The sequence below is a fragment of the Lolium perenne genome, chromosome 6 (genome assembly GCF_019359855.2).
Source record: "Lolium perenne isolate Kyuss_39 chromosome 6, Kyuss_2.0, whole genome shotgun sequence".
NCBI classification, from domain to species: domain Eukaryota; kingdom Viridiplantae; phylum Streptophyta; class Magnoliopsida; order Poales; family Poaceae; genus Lolium; species Lolium perenne.
In genome coordinates, this window is record NC_067249.2 from 171184949 (window position 1) to 171197616 (window position 12668).

At 39.4% G+C, this 12668-nt stretch overlaps 1 pseudogene; it reads right to left on the reverse strand.

Annotated features, from left to right (window-relative positions):
• Window positions 1-11539: 11539 nt before the first annotated feature.
• LOC127309466 (uncharacterized) lies at window positions 11540-12459 on the reverse strand (annotated as a pseudogene).
• Window positions 12460-12668: the final 209 nt, after the last annotated feature.

The window sequence follows — 12668 nt, forward strand, 5'->3', positions numbered from 1 at the left end:
CTTGAGCATACCTCTTTAGGTTGAGCTCTTTTTGAATAGGTAAGGTTTCCTCTAGGGTTTATGATCATTACCAAGGTGTAATGATCACAACACTTGCCTCTCTTGAATCACTAGTGAAATAGATTCTCACTTACCACCAAAGGTTGGCTAAGTCAATTAGGATTTAGTACATGACTTTTACTCCTTATAGCATTCATCAGTATTAATGGTTTACCTCACTAGGATAGGATTTGAGCATTAAGCTAGGTTCTTCTCAATGGATAGTATAAGCATATGAATAGTTCTCTCCTTTCTCTAGGGTTTAATGTAAATGAGTATGGATGAACAAACTTGAATAGTCCAAGGTAGATAAAGAATGAATATGAATGTCCTTGGCTTGGGTTCAAGTATTGTAGTTGAAAAGATATACCATGTGACTCATAGTAGGAACATTTATTTAATAAAAGAGATGGAAAATATAAGTATAGAATAGTGTCTTAATTAATTGTGTTCTTTGATTTATAGTTGAATAATTATTCATGTGTTGTTGTTAGAATTATCATGTTGAGATCCTTTATAAGATCTTGTAGTGAATCCTTACTTAAGGTGTTGTTTGTTGTAAATCTAATTTCATTTGATCTAGCCCATAGATCAAATCATCTCTACCCAAAACAGGGTTTTAGCAAAGATCACAGTGAAGTTTATAGCGCTTGACTTGATGCTCTACTTCAATTCCAGCAGGTCAAGTGAAACTTCAGTTACTGTGGTAAGTTTTATTTGAAAGCACGAAAATTCCCCGGATTTTCTATGCATGAATGCAATACACACTTTGGTGTTCTCTCATTTTGTAGCCTCTAAACCTGGGATATTACAGCCTCTCCCCCTTAAACTGAACTTCGTCCCAAAGTTCGAACGCTCTCATGTTTCGGAACATGGAACTGACTTGGACAGATCACAATCCTTTCAAACTCCATGGTGATCTCATTAGATATAATTGGATATATCCCTTGTCCAGATCCTTCCTGTAGTCTTCTGATGTCTGGCACTGATACTTCCTTTAATTCTAGGATTTCTTCTAACATTCGAAACTTCTAGTCTTATTCTTCAAAGATCCTTCGATTAGGACAGCTTCTTATGCTAATGGGCTTTACAAACAGTTGTGGTGATAGCTTCCTATCTGGTACCCAAAAACTTGGTTCTACCAGCTACGGTGTAATATGGCACTACGGTGTACCAGCTGCGGTGCCCAAACCTTATTTCTAAAGGATTTGTTTAAAGTAAGGTATTGTTTTCCCTTACTACCATAACTATAATAATGGTACTTGGTAAGGCATTTACAATAGGCATGGTCCTGGTGGTTTAGTCCTACGAATGGATTAGACTCATTTAGTCCATCCAATCATGGCTTCTAGTTTATACTAGTTATCTTCCTTTTGGTTTCTTTAGGTTCCATGAAAGGAATCTTTCTAATAATCATCAGTTTTGGTATGGTCAAACCCTTCAGTCTTTTGTTTTCTTAGGCTTTGATTGTCCTCCGATAACTTCTTCCTCCAACTTCATTATCTTAGAGTTACTTGAGCTCTTCTGCTTCTGAGTAATTATTAATTACCCACTCAAGTTAGGGTCTAACCCTTAATTCTTCGAGATATAAACCTCGGCTTCTGGTCTGAGAACCTCCTGAGAGTACTTTTAAAAATAAGATCGGACTTCCTCTCAGTTCATACCTTTTTCTCCGTCTATCACACTGCAAAACCATAATTTAATACTTCTCCTTCAGCCTTCCTCTCCCCCTTGGAGTTTACTAATGGCCTTCAAACTTCCTTTCTTCTAATCATTAAACTCCAAGGTTAGGTAGTTGGTCTAAGTCTGGTCTATATTTTGTACCTTTCTAAAGTATCACGAAAAATTCTTGGCGGTGTATCCACATAGTCGTGAGTATTCGATGTGAATCCTCCAACTAAATGTTTACTAGCTACGGAATACCAGCTGCGGAATCCCTCTTTCTTTTAGGGTAAAGAAGTATTGAAGTTGCGGACTATCTGGTACCAGCTGCAGACTATCTAGCACCAGATGTGGCTTATTGGATACCAGTTGTGGACTATTTTATGGTTCTAGTCAATATCTACCTACCAGATGTGTCTACTTTTATAGTTTTAGTTAAGATATACCTCACTTCACATACTTTGTCTTCATGATTATCCTATATCAGCTGTAGTTTTATTATACCAGCTGCGACTTCACTTGTCTATTTTCCTTCTTCTAGGGTTTGTTTTGCTCTACTTCTATTGCTCCATATTCACTATTTTTCTCACTTTCATGATACTTCCATGTTGAAGTACTCCTTGATTAAGGATAGAAGTGAGTTTGATTGGTCCTTCCTTTAGAGTATTGTGGTTGCTTCCCACAATTTGCCTTCTTTCTTCCAGTGAACCTTCATCTTGTCTGCCAAAATCTTCATAATTCGTCACTTCCTCACACGAATACCTTTACCCTCTAGATCTATAACATCAAGTGAGAGCTTGATATTGCAACATGCATTTGCATATCAAAGTCAAACTTCATGTATGGATCTAGTCAAACAATGAAAATCCAATAAAATCCAAGAAGATTCAGCTTTGTGTTGATAATACACATCCTTATATGCCTGAATATAATAGTTGGGTAAGACATCCCTAAACATCAGGCTCAGATGTGTAGTATATAACACCACAAAAGATAGGTTTAGGTTGTGATACTTAGCACATATATATGGATTACTACTATCTGTCTCAATATTTACCTCGATTGCTCACTCGCAATCAAATAAACTTGAGCAAATTGGTCCAGAATAGTTGTGGTTGACCTAATTTCCTTGGGAAGTACTAACTTACCTTCCATTTAATTGAAAACTAACCTCACATGTTCGCTTGAGATCATAACATGGCTACTCTCAACACCTGATTGTTAAAGTTTACAACCAATAACTCCAAGTTTCTCTATAAGCTATGCTCTAATAAAGCCTTCTTCCGACTATCATCTATGGTTCGAGCATACTTGACACAGTTTCCAGGATTTTAAGGCCTAAGTTTTTAAACTATTCCCTAAATCCTACTCCTTAGCATACTCATGTTATCTCACTTTTGATGTTCTACTTCATCCCATCATGATTCTCAAGTGAATCATATATAATTTCCAACTCTACCATGAAAAGTAAACTTGTATAACTCCTATCACTCTTCCTTACCTCCCATGATTGACTCATCATATGTATATACTACCACATATAACTTATCTCCCTTACTTACTATCAGTTATTTGACATTTTAAATGACTCATACTTAACCATAACGTACATTGGTATACTTCTTCCAATAGGATATCTTCCTTATGGTTGTATCCTCTCTTTGGACTACCATGTATTGTATACCAACTGTGGTCTACTACCACCAATTATCTTAAGCTCCAATGGTGTTCTACTATTTGGAATGAAGCAAGATAACTAACTAACTTTACTTAAGAAATGTATATAAGAAAGATTGACTCAAGTGTGTCAGGATTATTCTCAATTGAATACCCATCTCAAGTCATAAGAATAATTGGTTTAGCATAGTTGACTTAGCTAGTACAACTTCCTATAGACACTACCAAGCCTATAGGTCTCCTTTAAAGGGTTTTAATCCTAGGGTCAAAGCATTTGCTCTGATACCAGCTGTGGTGAACCAGCGTACCACTGCATGGTGTAGTACACAAGTCGTTGACATAACACAAGTGAAACACCGTTCCACTCATATTACATCCCTCAGAGTGGTACAACAGAAACATATGCGAGTCCAAGGTATGTCTATAGAGGTACACACGAACTGTTTACATAAGATCAACACAGCCTCATACTTTACAGTGAGGTAAAACTTCAAATAAAGCTCCAGAAGAACGACTCGTAGTCTATCTTATTGCTAACTCAAGTTTAAGAGCTACTTGGCTTGCTATAGAATTCTAGCTACTTAGGTGCTAGGATTAGGGAAAGGTTCCCTTCTATTACTAGTCTAGGTTTCCATAATAGCAGATGCAGAAGTTGACTCCATTGACTTCTTTGATTGGATTCTTCATCTTGTTGCAGTTGACTCCTCTGTCTTCGAGTTCCACGGTAGTTTCTCCTTCGGTGCCTTGATCTAAGAAGGGGGTTCAAATGGGAGGGAATGAGTACGAGCGTACTCAACAAGTTCATATTAGGAAATAGGTGTATCATGCACTAGCTACAACCATAGACCAGAAAGCCATAGGCGAATGCAAGTTTTCATAAACAATTCTTCAAAAGGTTTATTTTGTTCTGAAAACTATGCCCGTCAGTCTTCACAGGTTGACCAGAACTTCATGGAGTTCCTATCCTGCCGCGTTTGCAGTTCCCTTCCCGGAACAGGGAGTGACAGTCACAATTTGATACACTCTGCAGAGGTGCGTTACTTTTTCCATAAGAGACCTTATCCTTGTTGCCAACCAGGCGATATCTTTCCCGTCCACACTTCCTTTGGTGTGAGGCCAGGTGTAAGATCCAAGTCCACACCGCCTTCTCCGCGACCCTGCAAACCCACCCTTTTGTCCACCCGTACACCCCCGGTAGACATCTCCCGATCATACGGCTTTACCCACGGTGTACTTTGGACAATCCATCATAGACGGTAGAGCCAGTCATACACATGGATGGGGATTTAAAAGGCCATCCCAACCTACGGCAGTGCCTCCAGCACCCCGCAGCTCTAACCAGTCCGTTGGCGTGCAGGAGGGAAAAGATACAGCTGACTTCCCCAGATCCATTATAGATCTTATGGTTAACGCGATTTGTACGGCGCTAGAATCACTGGACGGCATTGGTACTTAGTCCTAGATGAGTAGTACCCTTGCAATGGAACCTCCACCATAAACACATACCATGGTTCCATTGCCCACCACATAGTCATATTCATAATTGTAAAATAATACTTTGCTTTTCAATGCAAGAGTGATAAGTATAGTACTTTGCATATAATTTGATAAAAATAATCAAATGACATGAGCAAGCGATGAACTTGCCTTTCTTGACTGCAAGATTATGCAGGCAAAAGCTTCGATACGTGAGAACTCCGAATTCTGAAATGCCATCTTTGTTCAGTAAGGACAATGTTTAAAGAACTGGCAAACATGCTATAATGCATAGTATGAGATGCAATCGTTCCGATTCTTTAAGGTGTGTTGCACTTTTAGGATGGTTCTCGAACAAGGTTCCTATTAGGGTTGGGTTATATTAAGTATCATAAGCAAGTGATATAATGCATCATAACAATCATACATACAAAGAATTGTAGTGGAATAATATGTAAAAAATAGTTGTCAATTTTAAGTCCTACAAGACATGGTTGATGATTACTTATATTATATTTCAAAAGAATAACTTTTGAAGAACATGTTGATTAAGAATTAATGAGTATTTCAAAGAAGAATGAGGGCTTCTAAGGTTTGATTGACATTTGTACTTTAAAAGGATAACTTTCGAAGAACATGTTAAATAAGAATATGAACTACTATACATAGGAGCTATGACTTTCTAGGGTTTACTATTGGATTCATTTAATTCTCTAATAGGAACTAGTTGGGTTCTTAAACATAATTGGTCTATATGTAGCAAGTATTAGCAGGTTTATTACTATGGTTGACTATGGGTATCATATTAAAGAATGATGGTCAAGGTGTTGCTATGAGTTAGGGTTTACTATGGCTTCACATCTGCTTAACTAAGTAATCTCTAATGGTTCGTAGGCTAAGTGGTTTATTACTATTTAAGTAGGGTTTAGTTGAATAGGAGCATGTTATGTGCATTACTACACAAATTGGTGTTAGGGTTCATCACTAGGATTCTACTAGGGTCTGATGGTTGAGGTTGATTCTAATGGTATGCTATATAGGAATGGTGATCAATGGTACTAACCCAATTAACAAGCTATGGTTTGCTCCTAAGTGACACTAGTGAATAATATAGGTTTCAATTAAGAATAGGGACATGAAATGATAATCTCATGTGACTTGATTTTATGCTAGTGAATCATAATCATGCATTCATTTGTTTCTTACTAGGGTTTTATAGTTATAGATGAAGCTTATATAATCATATGGGCTAAACCCCTAGGGTTTTAGGTTTGCAACTACTATGGATGAACACATAAAATAATGAGATCAAGGTTCTTGTTAATATTAGAGCTAGGGTTTCTACATTGATACAATTCTTAAACTAATAATTGACAATAGAGATGTGGTCACTAATTACTTTGAAACAAAATTAACAATGGTTCTAGTATTTTATTAATTTTCACAACAATTAATAATTAGGGTAACTCCTATTTAGATTTGATTTAGAAATCAGGTTTAATAAGTGTTATTAAGTTTTAAAATATTTAACTTATTCACTAAAGATGTTTAAGTACACAAGTTTTGGATTTCCAAACTCATATTAGTTTTTAGCACTTTCTTGATTTATTATTATTTAAGGAAAATAGTAAATGGTAATTTCCAAATTATGGTTTATGAATCATCAATAATATTTAAATGGTTGCAATTATGATAAAAAAAACTAATCTTAAAATTTTATTTAGCTACTGAATAGCTATTATTTGTTTTTGAAACTTAAATAATTATTGAGTTCAAATTGTTTTTAAACAAATGAGATGGCATAATTGATAAGGTTAAAAATAAGTGAATTTTTATTTGACACACATTTTTATTTTATATTTTATTTGAATAGAGTTTATTTATGTGAGAATTTTGATATATTATTCATATTTTTCTGAGTTGAAATGGATTTTATATGGTTTTACAAAGTTTCAGCAATTTACTGGTTTTTAAATTAAACAACAAATACTAAATGTACCGGCCTGGATCTAACCCTAGTGACCGATAGGTGGGTCCATTGACCAGGTCAAATGCCACGAGGGCGAAGACCAGTCAACTACACCCTGAGGCCCCACCTGCCACGTCAGCCTCGCCGGAGACGCGCCGGTGAACCACGGCGACGGCGTTCTGGACATCCCGCGGATGCGCGGATGTAACCACTCGAACGCCCTTAACCCGCTGTACGTGATGGTGGTATTCCCGCCACGAAAAGGTCACCGGAGCTAGCTCCGATGAATGTCTCCGCGGTGGCGCACTCCGGCCAAGATGCAAGAACTCGCTACAGATGGAGTTAGGATGCGATTGTAGTCTCAGAAGAAGCGCAAAATCACCCTGAGTATCTCCAGATAGTCTACGGTGATGATTGAGGGATCAGGCGAGCTCCACTTCGCCATTCCCGGCGATGACCGGAGAAAGGGAACGATGAAATTGGCTTGACTGGAGGCACCCAAGCTCGATTCCTTTTGCAGAGATGATCTTCACGCTCTTGCGCACCTCCCAAACCACACCACGCTCTCCGGGGTGCTCTCAATCGACGGCGCCATGGAGGTCACCGGCGACAGAGACTGGTGCAGTGTGGAAGAAAGAGAGAACGAGGAGGGATAAGGAATGTCTACGATGAACAGAGGCTTCATGGAGGTTCTCCTCGAGGTTTTATACGCCGGGGGAAGCACTGTGGCTGCGACACAGCGAGGACGACGGTCGGGAGGTGGCGGTGTCTGGAGAGTTCGTCTGGGCGCAGATCTTTTTCTTCTGGATATGCTCGGACGCGAACCGATTAGTGCAAGGTCTTGAGCGTGTTGTTGGCGTCCGGGAGAGTCAGCAAAGGCGGCGGTGATTGGCTCACCGGCGTGTCGTGCTCAGAGAAGAAGACGAAGGTGATGGCCTTACTCTTCACACCGAAACGGTATGGACCGTTTCCCTTAGTGGGTTGGGCCAAAACTTGGGCTGCTGCTGGGCTATGGTGGTCCACTAGGTAAGCCTGGTAAGTTCCTTCTCCTTTTCTATTTGTTCTTTTTATTTTCTGTTTTAAATTTGTTATTTGAATTCAAATTTGAATTATGTTTTTGTTTTCCAGGTTCTGAATTATTTGAATTTCACTATAACTTGATACTATTGCTTACTGCCTGGTGTTGATGTTTAAATAAATATTTGTTTTATGACTAGATTAATATTTTGTGAGGTCCTTCTAAATTAAAATTGATAGGGTTAAGGTTTTTATCTCAATTCCTTTTATTTGAGAACCAAATTTATTTAAATGATTTGAAGATTTATAACTTGTGCATAATGAACACATTATTAGCTTGAGCTAGTACTTAACAATATAGATTGTTCACATGTATTTTTAAGTATGGCTAAAGCTTATAATAAATGGTAATGGGAATGGATTGGTTCATGATTTTATGTGAAGAATTGTTTTCAAAGGTTTAAGAAAATGGTTGGCTTCATCCTATGTTAAATAATTTTGCTTATCAAACTACTAACTTGAATTATTTAAGATAGATCCTAATCTCATTATGGTTAATTCACTTGTATACTAAGGTAATTCTATTTTATAAAACATTATTTTACTTGGTTAACTAATCAAGTTCCTTGGAATAGAAAATAGAATTGGATATTGATTACTCTACTCACTTAAGTATCATTTAGTCCTTAAGCATAGATGGCTTGGTTTTTTACTTGTGATCCATGATACACAAGTTACGGCATATTATTTTATGTGGAGTGGATCCTATATGAAAGGGTTTAGGGTTTTGATGATGCTTCACTATTTGAAGTATAAAATAGGCATGAGGCATGGCAGGTTCTAATTATAATCCAAAGTAATCCATGGGTTGGAATTCAAATGTGGTCTAGGGTTTTAGTAGTGATAACCAATGTGATACACCACTAGGTTTAGGATGTGAGCAACAGTTAGGTTATGTCTAATTGACTAGGATTACTCGTCTACACAAGGCATGAGGATTGGTTTGGGGTTAACTACTAGTGATATACTTATTATTTTATGTGATAGATGAGATCTATTGATCACATATATAAGTTTAACTTATCACCTCAATTTATAAGGTAAGATCATGCATTAGACATGATCCCTGATTCCTCACTAATCTCTCTACTCTAGTAATTCTCTCATCACACTCACTTAGAGTCTTAGGGTTTATGATCATCACCCAATTTGTAATGATCAAAGTATTGGCCTTATAATAATTCATTAGTGAATCATGGTTCTCTTCTCCAAGATCAAGTGTAAGTCAATATACTTGAGCATACCTCTTTAGGTTGAGCTCTTTTTGAATAGGTAAGGTTTCCTCTAGGGTTTATGATCATTACCAAGGTGTAATGATCACAACACTTGCCTCTCTTGAATCACTAGTGAAATAGATTCTCACTTACCACCAAAGGTTGGCTAAGGCAATTAGGATTTAGTACATGACTTGTAATCCTTATAGCATTCATCAGTATTAATGGTTTACCTCACTAGGATAGGATTTGAGGATTAAGCTAGGTTCTTCTCAATGGATAGTATAAGCATATGAATATTTCTCTCCTTTCTCTAGGGTTTAATGTAAATGAGTATGGATGAACAAACTTGAATAGTCCAAGGTATATAAAGAATGAATATGAATGTCCTTGGCTTGGGTTCAAGTATTGTAGTTGAAAAGATATACCATGTGACTCATAGTAGGAACATTTATTTAATAAAAGACATGGAAAATATAAGTATAGAACAGTGTCTTAATTAATTGTGTTCTTTGATTTATAGTTGAATAATTATTCATGTGTTGTTGTTAGAATTATCATGTTGAGATCCTTTATAAGATCTTGTAGTGGATCCTTACTTAAGGTGTTGTTTGTTGTAAATCTAATTTCATTTGATCTAGCCCATAGATCAAATCATCTCTACCCAAAACAGGGTTTTAGCAAAGATCACAGTGAAGTTTATAGCGCTTGACTTGATGCTCTACTTCAATTCCAGCAAGTCAAGTGAAACTTCAGTTACTATGGTAAGTTTTATTTGAAAGCGCGAAAATTCCCCGGATATTCTATGCATGAATGCAATACACACTTTGGTGTTCTCTCATTTTGTAGCCTCTAAATCTGGGATGAGCGGCGGAGGCCTGCCTGCGCTCCCTCCTCCCGTCGGCTCTCCGCAACACTCCAGCAGGGGCTGGTGGTGGGCGGCGGCCAGGCCCATGACCTGCGCCAATTTCCCCCCGCCTCTCGCCGGTGAGTGGAGGCGATCTCGGGCTTCACCCGCGACACGCGGTCACCCGGGGCAGCAGCCTTGGGCACGATGGTGGAGGTGGCCCTCTTCTTCGCCGGAGAGGGTTGGCCTGCGGTTGGTGGTGGTGGATCTATCGATCTATCACCGCGTTCCGGTGGCGAGATGGAGATGCATGGAAGCCGGCGACGGAGTCGCCGGTGGAGGGTTGGAGTGGCCATCTTGGGATGGTCGCCGACGTGGGGGTCCGACCTGAGTAAAGGCGGTGGTCCTAGGGTCTCTCTTGCGTGAAGAGCAAGACCTACCGGAGGCCTGGACTCGTGATCTAGCCGTAGTGTTGAGTTCCGGAAGGCTCCGCCGCCGAATGTAACAGTGCTTTTTGCCTGGAGTTTGCTGAATCGGTGGTATTTGGTTGTGCGCACCCATGCTTTTATTCTGACCGATTGGTTCTGGAGGGAGCGGCGCGAAGCTCTTTTTCTGTGTTGACATCAAGTGACTATGGATCCATGATGAAAGTCGGAAGAAGAGAAGTTCATGATGGCGGGAGGGGAGGACTAGCTAAGGGAGCTTCAAATCTCCGCGCTGTTGAGGGACTTGCTTGGTGTTCCGGGCTTCACAGCAGCGGTATGAAAGTGGGGGCGACAACACAGGTGAAATTCAGAGTCCTACCTTTCAGGGTGAAAACCCAAGGCCTGGCCTTAACTGGTTGTGCCTGGCAATGACCTTGTTGGAGGCATTGTTTTGAGAGCAGGGACTATCTTCAGGGTGAAAACCTAAGATCGTTGATCGGGCGACGATGGTGTTAGAGCACTATTCCCTTCTTAGAGGCGTCGTTTTTGGAGAGTCTGTATTTGGCGGTGGATGTATTGATGTTGTTAGGCCGACTTTTGTTTCTTAGTTTTCTTTTCTTTTTTTTGGTTGTGTGCATCCGTAGTGCCATTAGGGTGGTGCGTTGTTGCAGAGGCTGGGTGTAATTGGTATCTTTTTTATATTAATATATTCCCTTTATCGGAAAAAATATATATTGTGCTAGTTCCTTCACTCACATCAACTGCTTTGCCCAACTTACGGTCATGATTAACTAGCGTGTGCAGTATTGATCATACTAAAATATTGGTTTTGTTTCATGGGAAAGCCATGACCTCCATGATCATGCTTGTTTCATGGAAAATATGGAAAGAGCATAATGCACGAGTGTTCCGCATGGCAAACATTGTCATCACTAGAATAAAGGATGAACCCAGAGCTAGTGGTGTTCAGCCAGGGCCAATTATTTCAGTTATGTACTTCCATGAGGGTGAGCTCCGATGTAGAGTCCTTGAATATGTCCTAGGAACTTGCTTCTAGTATCATTTTGTGAATTGCGCCAGTGGTGCAACGGGTCATCTAGTATCATTCAACTACACTTGCATTTCCCCCACAAAAAAGAAAACTACACCTGTATCTGTTGGGTTGTTACATATATCATCGACGCGCTAAAAAACATGAGACTTCCCAGTATCACTTATGGGTGTGATTCCTCGCATCAAACGGCCGGCATACTGAGCTCTAGGGTATTTTTGTTGCAGCTGAGGCCACTGCACGAAAAACTGGTCCACTAACCGTAGCTTGTACAACAGTAAACCACTTAAGGAAAGCTTCTTTACTCTTGCAATACTTTCGATATAGAAAATGGAGGACCATCCCAGACCAAGCACCTGCAAACAATATAGCAATTCAGTACTCAAACTGAAAGTATTGCAAACATAGATTTTATGGCAAACATAGATTTTATGGCAATCTTGACACCCTACTATCCTAGTTTCTGTCCTGTAATAAAAAAAAGTACTACAGGTGTTATATGGTTTCATCTAGCATTAATCTTCTACTGAGCTAGTATAGAACATAGGATGTACAGTTACCTTCAGAAGGAAAGCTGAAGCACATAGAGGAATGCATGTTCCTGGACCATTGCAGAATATCTGCAGGGGTATTACAAGCAATAAGTATAATTTTGCTCATTCAGTGTAATGGGCGCCAATAAGTTTGAAAGTCATACCACTTGTGGTCTGATTCTTATTATTAGCCACATAGCATGCAAAACAGCAAGCAGTGTTGTTGCGATGGAGGTAATGTAATATATCTGCATGAATCTAGCACTCTCAACGATCTTCTTTCTATCACCCTAAAGAAAGGTAGTCATATTCATAACTGGAAATATTTGCAAAAACATCATATTTCATGTAGTAATATAATGAGCTCGACCTGAATCAATGACGTATCATAGACCTGTGCCTTCTGAAGGATCATGTTGTTAGTAAGTGCAGCTACATAGCACCTTGGCGAAACCTATCCTTCTGAAGCTTTGCTATAATATTCATCATTTCTGCGGCAAGCGCCGCGTCCGGGCAAAACGTGCCTCTGACAACGCTATGAAGCTTCGCCGCAGCCATCGTCTGGCGGCCAAGGAGGAGGACAACTACATCGACATGGTCTCCAAGGCCATCAAAGCCAAGGCGGCCAGCTTCGACTTGTCCTCCGCGACGGAGAGCCTGGCCCGCGCCCTCAACGCGTCCGGCCTATCTGAACGCCC